Raw genomic sequence first — 13,625 nt, 5'->3', positions numbered from 1 at the left:
TTGACTTTATCATGCTGTTTGTCTTGTAGTGACCTGGAGCTGGCAGTAACCGAACAGCTGAGGCTACCGTGGCAGAATTTGAAGCATAGCTTGCCACCAATCCTCCTTTGGCATTTGATGCCTCCTAATCTTTATCAAGGTCTCATCGGCCTCTGTATATCTGTAGAAATTAGGAGGAGTCTCAAAAAGATGATTCACTTCATTCTCAATAAAGAACAGGCCTTCCAATTTGTCATACAAGCTCTGTCCTGAGGGAGGCCCTGTTTGCTCAGATGTACTGGCAGATGCAGTAATCTGATTCTCAAGGTATGTTGCCATTCTGTTGGCAAATTGATCCCGGGAGACTAGTTTTCCTGCACCAGTTAGGAGGCTGGGCAGGCCTTTTGCTTGCAGCACTGCCAGCTTGACTTTGAATTCCTCCACATCTGCTGTGATCTCATAGCACTTCCTCTCCACAGTTTGTACATAGTTCCTGAGAGTTAGCACCTTCTTTACAGTGAGGACAGCCTCTGTTCTGTTGGGAATGCCTATGGCTGCCAGTTCCTCCTTTTCCTGCCTGTTCAGGAAGTCTATCATTCTGTTGGCCTGCTCTGGTCTGTTTTGCAGCAGTGTTTTGGACTTATTGATTTCTGTTTGTGCTTGGGCCAGCAACTCCATATGTTCATGCATTGTTTTTATTGACCTCCATTGTTGAGTGATGGATTGGCCTATTTTGGCCCATAGAATCCTTTTTATGTCTGCCATGGCTGTTTCTAGATTCAGCTCTTTTTCTAAGGCCTTTATCTTGTCCTTGAGGGCCTTTATCTCTCTGCCCTGTTCAGCCACAGTAACCTTCGACTTATCATATTTGGCATCCAGTTCTGCCAATTTTTCCTTGGCCTTATTTATTTCATGGGCCTGGAGCTCCATTTCTTTGATGGCCCTGGTCAACTCTTCTACACTTTTGCTGGCTTCTGGAGCTGTTGTTGTTCCTGCTGCTTCTGTTGTGGGGGCCACTGCTGCCCCTGAAGTTGCTCCTGTTGTGGAAGTAGTTGGAGGAGCTTGGGAAGTGGATTCTCCCTGTTTATCTTGTAGTGCTCCTTCCAGCTCTTTCTCCAATTCCCTGATCCTCTGGTCTTGCTGCATTAGGAGGTCTAGTTGGTCCTCAGCCTATTTTTTCTTTTGAAGTTCTGCTGTTTGAGGGTGCTCTGTGGGCTGCAGCTTCAACCTCTTCTTCAATGCATTCAGGTCATCATCTTTCTTCTTCATGAGGGCCTTCACACCCGTTGGATCACTAGGATCATGTCCTAGATCAATGATGATCTCCTCAAGACACTTTATTCTATTGTCTTTGGCCTGAGAGGACATTCTCTCAAAATCCAACTGGGTGTTGGTGTTTTTTAGGGACTCTTTCAGCTCATGGGCCATGGTGGCCTTCTCTACCAAGGTTGCATAGACCATCTCCCTAGCTTGCTTATGGAGTTCAATCTGGTCCACGGGATGTATATCTCTGGCTAGGACCTCCACCCTTGTCTTTACAAAATCTGCAGCTATCTGAGGCTGCGGCCCTTTGGGCTTAAAGTGGCTGAGGAGAAATTTTTCCTGTTGAATGTCATATACCGACATTAGCCTTTCTTGTTGGGCTGGTGTTGCATCTATGAATTGCTTGTAGACCTCAGCCCTTAGCAGCTCATTCTGAGCTTTTATTTGTTTGAAAGAAGCCTTAGTGCTTTTGATCTTCTTGGTCTGCTGGGAAGAGGAGGACACCTCTAAGCCCAGTTGCAAACCTTGCTCCTGCTGAAAGGAGCTTGTTCCTGTGCGCTGGCTGTCCTCCTTGTTTTTCCTTGAGCTGTCAAGGAATTCTTTAGTGATGTCTTCCACCTCTGGGGAGTCTAGCCTTTGCCTTTTGGCTTCTGCTTGCTGGGAGGATCCACTAAGAGGAGTGGACTCTTCTCTATCTCTTTTTGTACCCCTTTCCTCATGTGCTGGGGTCTGCAAAATTGGGGCAGTCAATGGCTCAGTTTGAGGTGGTGGTGTTTGCATTATTGGAGCTGCTGGCAGCCCAGTTTGTGGTAGGACAGTTTGCCCTTGCTGCTGTTCTGGCTGCTGCTCTGTTTGCTGGCCTGTTTGCTGCTCTGTTACAGGGGCAGACTTTTCTTTCACTGTTTCCTCCTCTGCACCCATTATGCCTTTGCCTTTGTCTGTTGCCGGTGCTGATGTAGAGGGTGCCTGTGGTGCAGTCCTTGTGGCCGAGGTCCCTTCTCCTGCTGAGTGAGGCCGTTTGAGGGGTACCTGCTGCATAGAGTCCAGGTCAAAGGTCTTTTCAAGCTCCATCATATTCTTAAGCATTATTTCATCTTCAGTCAACTTTTCAACTAAAGTACCCTGTAGCCATTCTTGCTGGTTGGCATATTTTTCAATGTGTGGGTACTGGCAATGCTTAATGCCTATAAGCCTATATTTGGTTCTTCTTGCAGAGATGATGCCCTCAGGGTCATAAGGGACCCACCGGAAACTGTATGACAGTTTATATTTGTCCTTGAGGATGAGGTCAGCATCTTCTCATCCTTCTTTTTTATTCATGATAAATGGGCCCAATTGGTGTTTGAACTTGAGGTGAGCCTTCTTCCTGGAGCTGTGGAAATGGGTCAGGTCAGACTGAATCAATTGCCTATAATATTCCAAGGCAAATATCCTCATGGGCACATACTTTGGGAGTCTGAAAGGACAGAGCTCACAGCCATAGACCCTGATGACTGTGTGTTCCTCATATAGGTACCAATCACCTATTTTACATTTCTTGGAAAGCTGCAGAGCCTTCTGTATCTCTGTTGACACTCTGGGAGGAGGGGACCTCATTAATAGGCAAGAGACTGGATACACAAATTGGTCAACAAACTCACAATAGGAATAGGGCGAGTTTGTGACATTGTGATAGACAGAGGTCCAGAAGATGACAGATCTTCTTTCCCCTCTATAATCCAGCTTTTTGATATAGCATGGAAAAGCCTCAGTCTGATAATACATGAAGAGATGATAAATATAGGCTGAGTACCTGAAGACACCCTGCCTGTCTACTTTGCTCAGCTGATCATGAATTTTATTAGCAATGAACTTGGCAAAGTTGTATTTGCGGGCAGGGGGTTGGCCTGGGCTGTAAACAGCCAGCAATACTAGCATGGTTTGATCCACATGCTCACTGGTGCTATACCCCAGCACATAAGCAATCATGTCCAGGAGTAATCTGCCTTCTTTAGTGAAGTGGACATCCAAGTAAGGAGGTGGCCCTGTAGGCTGGCACTCAGGTCTCATGAATGTCCTGGTGACCTTCTGAATCTCCTCACTGGTCATTTTGGTACCAGTGTCCAGCAGATAGTTCATAGAGAATGGGAACAACAACTCTGTCTGGTCAAAATGCAACATTTTGTTGATGGTCTCAGGATTGATGTAGAAAAGGACCCTCGTAGATGGGGTGCTGATTGCCCTGTGGTGCACATCATAGTTCCCAGCACATAGGCGAATGATTTCAGGAAACACATTCACAGAGGGGAGACAATAGTATGGCAGGTTTGACTCCCAGATGCCATATGTGTCATGACCCATCAGATAGTCCTCTCTCAGCTGTCTGAAGGTTTGCAGAAAATCTCTGCTTCCCACATAGTCTTCAATAAGGTAGTCCTGGTCAGCAAGAGCTAAAGACTGCAGGTCTTTATTGGGTGGATTTAGTGGAGCAACACTGAGAGCTGTGGGTACAGGGGCAGCCATTGTATGGTTTGACTTTGAGTGATATGAGTGCACTGGTTTGCAAAGCTTTTAAGAGCTTAGGTGATAGGCCTACTGTGGACTAAGTCTGAAATGCTTTTTATAGTGAAAACACAGGCTTGCTTCTGCAGTCTTGGTAGGTTCACAGAGATTGTGAATTGCTAGGGCTGAACTGTAGAGGGTGAGTGAGATTTACTTTGGTGGAAAAATGCTGTTGGTCCACACCTGGCAAAAGGGAACAATGCCGGGCACCTTGAAGATAATTTCACAGTTTTTGGCCTGCGAATTGCCTGTTTGAGTGCTGAATTTCTGGTTCTGAGGGTAAGCAGGTTGACTTGGCTCACTTTAGATAGTAGGTGCAGAGTTTATATGGAATTCAACAGGTGTTTTAATGGCAATTTACAGAAAGATGGTATGCATGGGCCAAACAGAGGAATTACGGTTAATACCTGGATGAAACGCTTGAAAAGCCTGCAGGCCGAACTCTGGACGTTGAATTGATGAATTTGAGCGGTTGGATTTTGAATTTGGAGGTCTGGAGGTGCTTTGGCAGCTGCAACGACTATCTCTTCCTTTACGACAAAATTCGGAAAATATGGGTAATTGGCACCTTTCCGCCGATGACGTCAGCATGACGTCATGGCAGGCCCGGGTACGGAGGATGACGTGGCTGCTGAGGTGTAGGCCAGGGTGGCAGGACACGGTGGCGGGTGGATAAGGTGGCAGGGCTACGTGGAGGATCATATGGCGCGGGGGCGGAGGAGGGCGCTACGTCATGCTGACGTAGTGATGACGTAAGGGAAGGCGGTAAAGGAACGGTGGTAAGCGGGTTCCCCGCACCACCTTTGGGCAAAGGCGGTATCGGGGAGGGGGGCTCCGAACAACCCCACCGCCTGCCACGCGTCCCTTGTATGGGGCAGAAAACCACTTTCCCCGGACGCTAAAGGTCGGCAGGTCGGGGAGTGAAAATTACCGCCCACCGTTAGATCTGGGCGGCGGAGATCTGACGGCTGGCGGGTCCTCCGACGGATCGTGCAGGTTGGGGGGTCCCGCTGGCTTATTAAAATATTAAATTAAATATTTTCGGGCGGAGAACCTTAGGGTTAGGGGTTTTTGCATGTGTTTTGGGGATTTTTGGGTTTTTCAAGGGTTTTATAAGGGAAAAGAGGTTTCTAGGAGTGGGTTTAGTAGGGGGAAAGGGGTTTTCTGTGTTTTTTTTTAGCAGAGGGAAGGGGAGGGCTTAGGGGAAAGGTTGTTGCTCATAACCAGAGGTTAGAGTAGCCCCAAGACGGGGTTGACCACAACCCCTGGTGGACTGGAGTCTCCCTAAACAACTTATTTGGCTATAATGCCAAGGGGAGGGATATTTATACAATGTTTGGGGTTTATACACCATGGTGTTACAATAATAGGGAAAGGGTAACATAGGGGAATTATACAATAGAGTTAGGGGTTAATATGGATGAGAAAGGGTGGATGAGGGGAGATACCACTAAGTTTGTTTGAAAATAGCTTAGTTTAGGGAGTAGAGCAAAATGAAAAGAGTTTTAGACAAGAAATGTGGCTCTTAAAGGACTAAGAACCACCATAAAACCATCAATTCTTCCATGAATCACAACTGATGAGGGGATATTAGTAATGAATAGGAAAGGGGATAAGTGGGAAGTTAGACATGCTTCTTTGCTTTGCTGCAACCTGATAGAGAAGAAGGACTTCTCGATCCATTGATTCTGCTTTTGTGAAATAGTTTAGCATACCTTTAATTATAAGGAATGATACTTCTGCAACCTCATCCGCCTACCCATCTACTTTGCCTAGCATTTTTTGTTTCTTCTTGGAGGGTGCACTTGAACTTGCAACCCTTATGTGCCTTTTCTTTTCATTTGGCTTTTCTTTTAATCATCTATCTAAGGCTACCCTTATTTCTTCCAAGGCCCTAGGTTAAGCAGTTGGGAACCTTAATTCTCTACCTAGCTATTTTATCTGCCAAGATTAAACTGTTTGGACAGATTTCTTTCTCTAATCTACAACAAAAATTGAAACATGGCATGACCCAGCTTAGGCTGTTGGATCACCCATTGAGAAGTATAACAGCATCAACCAAATGCACATGTGTGCCTTTTATCAGAATATGAGATCTTTGCCTTGCCAAAGTAGATCATATTGGCACTTCCCATGCCAATCATGAAAAATGAAACCTATTGGTATAGGTAGCTAACACGCTCCACACACACCACTTGTTATTATTTAATTGGCAGAGTAAACCTACAGATTTACAGGGGTGCCAGGTTTTGTTGGAACACAAAGTAAAACTTGGGCATAAATTTAGTAATGAATTGAATCCCCTCTTGCTAAACAAAGGTAATACTAGCATTTGCACCAGATGTTGCAAAGGAAACGCCGTAAGGCAAGAGATAACATATAACACTATGTAAGGCAATAGATAGCATATAATACTAATTAGCTAAGTAAGGCAATAGATAGCATATAACACTAATTAACACTTCTTTGACAATTGTTGAAAGACAAAAAAAAAGATCAACAAAAAGAAAGGACCATGCTATACACAATACATGCTTCTTAGCCTTACAAATCATGAGTCATATGTCATATAACACTAATTAATGCTTCTATCATATCACACTAATTAATGCTTCTTTGACAATTGTTGAAAGACAAAAAAAGAGATCAAGAAAAGGAAAGGACCATGCTATAATGAAAACAAATTAATGCTTCTTTGACAAGTGTTGAAAGAGAAAAAAAAGATCAAGAAAAGGCAAAGACCATGCTATAATGAAATCTTACTGCAATACATGCTTGCTTAGCCTTACAAATCACGAGTCTTATGTCATATAACACTAATTTAATGCTTCTTTGTCACCTGTTGAAAGACAAAAAACAAAGATCAAGAAAAGGCAAGGACCATGCCATAATGAAAACAAAATAATGGTTCTTTGACAAGTGTTGAAAGAGAAAAAAAAGATCAAGAAAAGGCAAAGACCATGCTATAATGAAATCTCACTGCAATACATGCTTCCTTAGCCTTAGAAATCATGAATCCTTAAGAAGGAAAAAAGAATAATCAAAATTCTTTAACATATTATTTCTATTTTTGAAAATTAGTTAGAGAAGCATTTCCAGACCACCATAGTTTTTCTAGCTTAATGGGTCAAGTAGGTTGGTAGCTTGACATCTATTTTGACAAACTGAATCTTCCCATGTTGTTTTGGGAATAAGCTAATGCCCAGTTTCATTATGAAGCTCAAGAGAATTATTTCTTATCTTAGAAATGTTCATTTTCTTCTTAACACTAGTAAAGATAGATAAATAATTATAGTTTTCAAGATTATAGTTGATCAACTCCATATAATATCTTAGTTTCCCTTTTCCCCTTATCTCTTTATAGCTCCATAAATCCTAAATTCGGGAATCCAAGTCCCATTTGTAAGTTGAAATTGACTTTCTATAAGTCCAACTATGAAACTTATATAATGCTCCTACATCATTATTTTATATTTATAAATATTTTGATTTTAAATTGTATATTTATTAATTAAATTAATTAAATTTTTAATATTTATTAATTATACCTTTTATATAAATATATGGTTATCAATATGAATTTTTATTCTTTTTGTTTCTTTTAATGTGATATGATTGTAATTTTATTAATAAAAATTAGATTACAATATAACAATATGAATTGAATCCATATATTATTAATATATTTTAGTTCAATGAATATTATGTTTTATGATTAGTTTTTATTATTATTTCACTTAATACTTTATTTTATGGAGGAAAAAATGAAACTAAGTTATTATAAGGAGCTCATAAGTTAAATATTGAAAACAATAAAAAATTTATGTGCCTTGGCTTATGTTAGGAAGAAAACAAACATTTCTAATATAAGAGTTAATTCTAATGAGCTTCTTAGTGAAACCATTTGTTTCCCAACTGACAAAACACCATGGGAAGAAAGAGTGTAACTTGTGCCATATAAAGAGGGTTGAAGATGAAAATCACTTTCTCAAAACAACATGCGAAGAAAGAGTCTATGCTTGTGCCATACTAAGACAGGTGAAGATGAAAAGAAATTTTTCTTAGACTTATGAACTTCCATATCCATTCTAATTTTCAAAATATTTATCATATTACCAACATTCTTGACTTATTAATAAGTCTTGCTGAAAAAAAGTGAATACAATTCTTGGCCCTAATGTAAATACAATACTATCAAACTCCATTAACCTCTATTAGCAACTCTTCTTTCTTATAGATTGATTAGTAAATGCTACACTAAAAATAATATAATACATGTACTTATAAGCTTCATAAATACACTAATCTCCCAATCAGTACATTTTTTCCATTTTTATAACATTTTATCTATTTACCAATAAAATGATCAATTGCCATTTCTTACATTTCTACTTATACATTTCATGCTACACTAAAAATAATATAATACATGTACTTATAAGCTTCATAAATACACTAATCTACCAATCAGTACATTTTTTCCATTTTTATAACATTTTATCTATTTACCAATAAAATGATCAATTGGCATTTCTTACATTTCTACTTATACATTTCATGTATTAATAGATTTTATTTTTGTTAAAGTTTGAGACATATCAAGTACATTAGATACATGGTTAACATAGTCAATTTAGGACAAAATCGACTCTATTCACCTTTATTGGATATGCCATAATAATTACTCATGGCATGAACCTAGTTAATTTTTCTTTTATTTTCTTGGTAAAATTATAAACATAAATAGAACATATTATATGGTCATGGACCTACGAATATTTACCATTACAAATTCATTAATTCAATGCATTTAATAGTTTATATAGTTGTGTTTTTATGACTTGACTCCACTGGTTTATGAGGTTGTACCGCTGTGCATATATGACATGACTCCACTGTTTGAAGCAATTCAACCTAAACCGTTGGATTATATGGTAATCATATGCACATTGAGGCTTGTGGATTTCATTGTCCTTTAGTCATTCGGTTAGCTGCATTTGATTTTGGATAACTCTGATGTTACATTAATTGCCTGCACCTTCCACTGTATGTGGCGTGGGCGGACCTGACCAGCCCCAGCTGCCGCCTTGGGATTCCTCTTGTATTGATGGTATTGAGGCATGTTGAGTGATCCAACGGCCAGGGTTGGTTCCTTCAACTTTCACTACCCTTGGCACCGTATCGAGGTCTCATTCTTCCATCAGTGCTCATGACTCCTGCTTGGTCTGCTGCTGCCTACCGTGGTCTCATTCCAGCTTCGAACCAGAGCTCTATTGAGGTTTTTGAAAGGCGCTCGAAGTGCCAATCCTTGTCCTCACTGCCAGAGTTGGCATTCCGGGTAAGTTAGCTATTGGTTAGTTTTCCTGTTTTTGTTTTTCTTTCCTGCAACCTTGTTTTAACCTTTCTCCATAGCAGACTAAGCTCTTCTCTAAGGAAATCTTCGAATACTTAATCTATTTGTGGTGGTTTGCTCGTAGGTACACCTTGCTCTCGTTTTCGAGTTTGCTACCAGATGGGAGCGGTGCCTTCGAGGAACAGAGATGACTCCGAGGTTTTCCACTGGGTATGAGGGTTTCCGCCCTGGTTTGTCTTACAACATGCTGTAGTTTTTTCTTGTTTCCTTCACAGAAGGAGATGGTTCACCCTTCCTGCGTAGTCTAGCCGTCCTCTTGGGCAAATGTTCATATTTTGGAAAATGTTTAAGTGTATGCTTATGAAGAGGCACTGACCCTTTGGCTTTGGTCCGGAGGCCTGAATCATGTCTTTTGTTTTTTTTTAGGAAGCTTGTTAAATTTGAGGGGATTTCACCTCTGATATTTTGAGCCACACTAGCCAACTTTGTAATTGTAATAGCTACCTTCTGTAAGTCCATTCTCTGTTTTAATTTTGGCACTAAAAGACATTTACGCTTTTAAGCTTGTTAATGTGTAATAAAATGGTCGATTTTGTATTATCTTGAGTTACACTTCCTGGGTTATGTTCCACAGAGAACGTTTTCTAAACTTATGTGATGCTTCCATACGTTGCTGGCTTATCGACTATTATTTTCTTTATGTCCTTTTGGTTATGCTATTCTGCAGAGGGTTTGGTTTGGTAAATCATCTCGGTTGCCGGACAATATACTTATTCGCTATTTCTTGATGCGCTTTTAGCTGGAATTATCTCCGTTGATATTTGTTGGGTTTGATTACAGTTGGGGTTTGGTTACAGTTGGGGTTTGGAAGCTCGTCCACCCGGAAAGGGGATCAAACCATGTTTTACTTTAAAGAATCCCTCTGAGTTTAATTCTGTTACGTCAAGCGACAGGGTTTAGGCCTGAGTCCTCACATTCAGGGTCTTGGACTTGCCTGTGGTTGTGTACATTCCTTTGAAAGAAATAGCTTAATTCTCTGTTGCAGAGTCATGACCAGAACCTGGTCTTTAGGAAAATATTTCCCTATTCCACCACAGTCTGACCCTGTTTTTTTTTAATAAGAACATAGTCTAATTTATTTCTGAATCATGTCTTTTTTTTTTTTTTAAGAAGCTTGTTAAATTTGAGGGGATTTCACCTCTGATATTTTGAGCCACACTGGCCAACTCTGTAATTGTAATAGCTACCTTCTGTAAGTCCATTCTCTGTTTTAATTTTGGCACTGAAAGACATTTACCGACATATTCAACATCTCCATCGAGCTGAAGGAAAGCCAGGAAACGCTATCAGAAAGAAGGATTAACGAACCATTCTAGTCTGTAGCAGGTGGACCCTGTAGCGTAAGCGGCACAGGCCTGTCTGGGATTTCAGGAATATCACCCTCCCCCTCCAGCATCTTCACGGCTTCCACCATTCGAGGTCTGAATGCCACCATAACATGTGAGCACAAAATACCCACCAAAATGAACCTCTACATCACATCCTCCTCCGCGCTCGGACGGATACTCTGGTCTACTATTTCACTAGTCATGCCATTTTTCACTAGGGCCATTGCCCAATCCGCGATGAGATAATTGGGGGCCGACTGAGCAGTGGTGTCAAGAGCCTTTCTGCCGCTCATAATCTCCAACAACAGAACCCCAAAGCTATACACATCGCTTCTGTCTGTAAGTTGGCCATAGAGAGCGTATTCGGGGGCCAAGTAGCCATGCGTCCCTGCTACTTTTGTCGTCAGATGGGATTCTCCTACTTCAGTCATAATCCTCGCCAGACCAAAATCGGCCACATGGGCATTCATTTCCTCATCCAGCAGAATGTTAGTGGGTTTGATGTCTCTGTGATAAACTGCAGGCTCGATGCCATTGTGTAGATAAGCCAGTCCCTTGGCAGTCCCCAGGACAATGTTCATCCGTTGCGGCCAGCTCAAAGATTGGGCATTGGACTTTTCTCCAAAGAGAGGCTCATACAAATTTCCATTGGACATGTAATCATATATCAGAAACCGCTGGTGCCCTTCCTTCTTGTCACTGGCCACGCAGCAGCCCCTCAAAACGACCAGATTCGGTTGCCTGACGGTGTTGATGATCTCCACTTCGTTGAGGAATTCGGAATCCCCTTCCGGCGTGCAGTTTCTGAATCTCTTCACAGCAATCCGATGACCATCGGGAAGCGTTCCCTTGTACACCATGGCATGTGCTTACTTCAAACCAGAGCTCTATTGAGGTTTTTGAAAGGCGCTCGAAGTGCCAATCCTTGTCCTCACTGCCAGAGTTGGCATTCCAGGTAAGTTAGCTGCTGGTTAGTTTTCCTGTTTTTGTTTTTCTTTCCTGCAACCATGTTTTAACCTTTCTCCATAGCAGACTAAGCTCTTCTCTAAGGAAATCTTCGAATACTTAATCTATTTGTGGTGGTTTGCTCGTAGGTACACCTTGCTCTCACTTTCGAGTTTGCTACCAGATGGGAGCGGTGCCTTCGAGGAACAGAGATGACTCAGAGGTTTTCCACCGGGTATGAGGGTTTCCACCCTGGTTTGTCTTACAACATGCTGTAGTTTTTTCTTGTTTTCTTCGTGGAAGGAGATGGTTCACCCTTCCTACATAGTCTAGCCGTCCTCTTGGGAAAATGTTCATATTTTGGAAAATGTTTAAGTGTATGCTTATGAAGAGGCACTGACCCTCTGGCTTCGGTCTGGAGGCCTGAATCATGTCTTTTGTTTTTTTTTTAAGAAGCTTGTTAAATTTGAGGGGATTTCACCTCTGATATTTTGAGCCACACTGGCCAACTTTGTAATTGTAATAGCTACCTTTTGTAAGTCCATTCTCTGTTTTAATTTTGGCACTAAAAGACATTTACGCTCTTAAGCTTGTTAATGTGTAATAAAATGGTCGATTTTGTATTATCTTGAGTTACTCTTCCTGGGCTATGTTCCACAGAGAACATTTTCTAAACTTATGTGATGCTGCCATACGTTGCTGGCTTATCGACTATTATTTTCTTTATGTCCTTCTGGTTATGCTATTCTGCAGAGGGTTTGGTTTGGTAAATCATCTCGGTTACCAGACAATATACTTATTCGCTATTTCTTGATGCGCTTTTAGCTGGAATTATCTCCGTTGATATTTGTTGGGTTTGATTACAGTTGGGGTTTGGAAGCTCGTCCACCTGGAAACGGGGTCGAACCATGTTTTTCTTTAAAGAATTTAAACGAGTAATCCCTCTGAGTTTAATTCTGTTACGTCGAGCGACAGGGTTTAGGCCTGAGTCCTCACATTCAGGGTCTTGGACTCGCCTGTGGTTGCGTACATTCCTTTGAAAGAAATAGCTTAATTCTCTGTTGCAGAGTCATGACCAGAACCTGGTCTTTAGGAAAATATTTCCCTGTTTCACCGCATTCTGACCCTGTTTTTTTTTAAATAAGAATATAGTCTAATTTATTTCTGAATCATGTCTTTTTTTTTAAGAAGCTTGTTAAATTTGAGGGGATTTCACCTCTGATATTTTGAGCCACACTGGCCAACTCTGTAATTGTAATAGCTACCTTTTGTAAGTCCATTCTCTGTTTTAATTTTGGCACTGTAAGACATTTACTTTATTAAGCTTGTTAATGTGTAATAAAATGGTCACTTTTGTATTATCTTGAGTTACTCTTCCTGGGTTATGTCCACATAGAACGTTTTCTAAACTTATGCGATGCTGCCATATGTTGCTGGCTTATCGACTATTATTTTCTTTATGTCCTTCTGGTTGTGCTATTCTGCAGAGGGTTTGGTTTCGTAAATCGTCTCGGTTACCAGACAATATACTTATTCGCTATTTCTTGATGTGCTTTTAGCTGGAATTATCTCCGTTGATATTTGTTGGGTTTGATTACACTTGGGGTTTTGTTACAGTTGGGGTTTGGAAGCTCGTCCACCCAGAAATGGGGTCGAACCATGTTTTTCTTTAAAGAATTTAAACGAGTAATCCCTCTGAGTTTAATTCTGTTACATCGAGCGACAGGGTTTAGGCCTGATTCCTCACATTCAGGGTCTTGGACTCACCTCTGGTTGCGTACTTTCCTTTGAAAGAAATAGCTTAATTCTCTATTGCAGAGTCATGACCAGAACCTGGTCTTTAGGAAAATATTTCCCTGTTCCACCGCATTCTGACCCTGTTTTTTTTTAATAAGAATATAGTCTAATTTATTTATGAATGTCGATGAACGTTCATGTATAAGGGTTGCACAACTTCCCACAGATTATGTAGTCTCTGCTGCAGGGGGATACGTTGACCAACATGAGTCCTCCCACAGACTGTCTGCAGTACACACCCTCAATACTGCATCAGCCACGCACCTTAACAAACGCGCAGTTCAGCGGAAATATCATAGATACAGTTTCAAATCCGGTAATTAAAAAAAAACATGGGGAAAACAAATACGCCATTACAG

The 13,625-nt window shown here is 41.1% G+C and overlaps 1 pseudogene; it reads right to left on the bottom strand.

The window, feature by feature from the left end:
* Positions 1 to 10,406: 10,406 nt before the first annotated feature.
* Positions 10,407 to 11,310, bottom strand: LOC149140061 (putative receptor-like protein kinase At1g11050 pseudogene; annotated as a pseudogene).
* Between the last annotated feature and the right edge of the window lie 2,315 nt (positions 11,311 to 13,625).

This window comes from Pinus tabuliformis, chromosome X, assembly GCF_031772625.1.
Source record: "Pinus tabuliformis cultivar Carrire ecotype Pingquan chromosome X, CPIR1, whole genome shotgun sequence".
Classification (NCBI taxonomy): Eukaryota; Viridiplantae; Streptophyta; class Pinopsida; order Pinales; family Pinaceae; genus Pinus; species Pinus tabuliformis.
The sequence above is the reverse complement of the archived record's forward strand: the minus strand, read 5'-3'. Positions and strand labels throughout refer to the sequence as shown.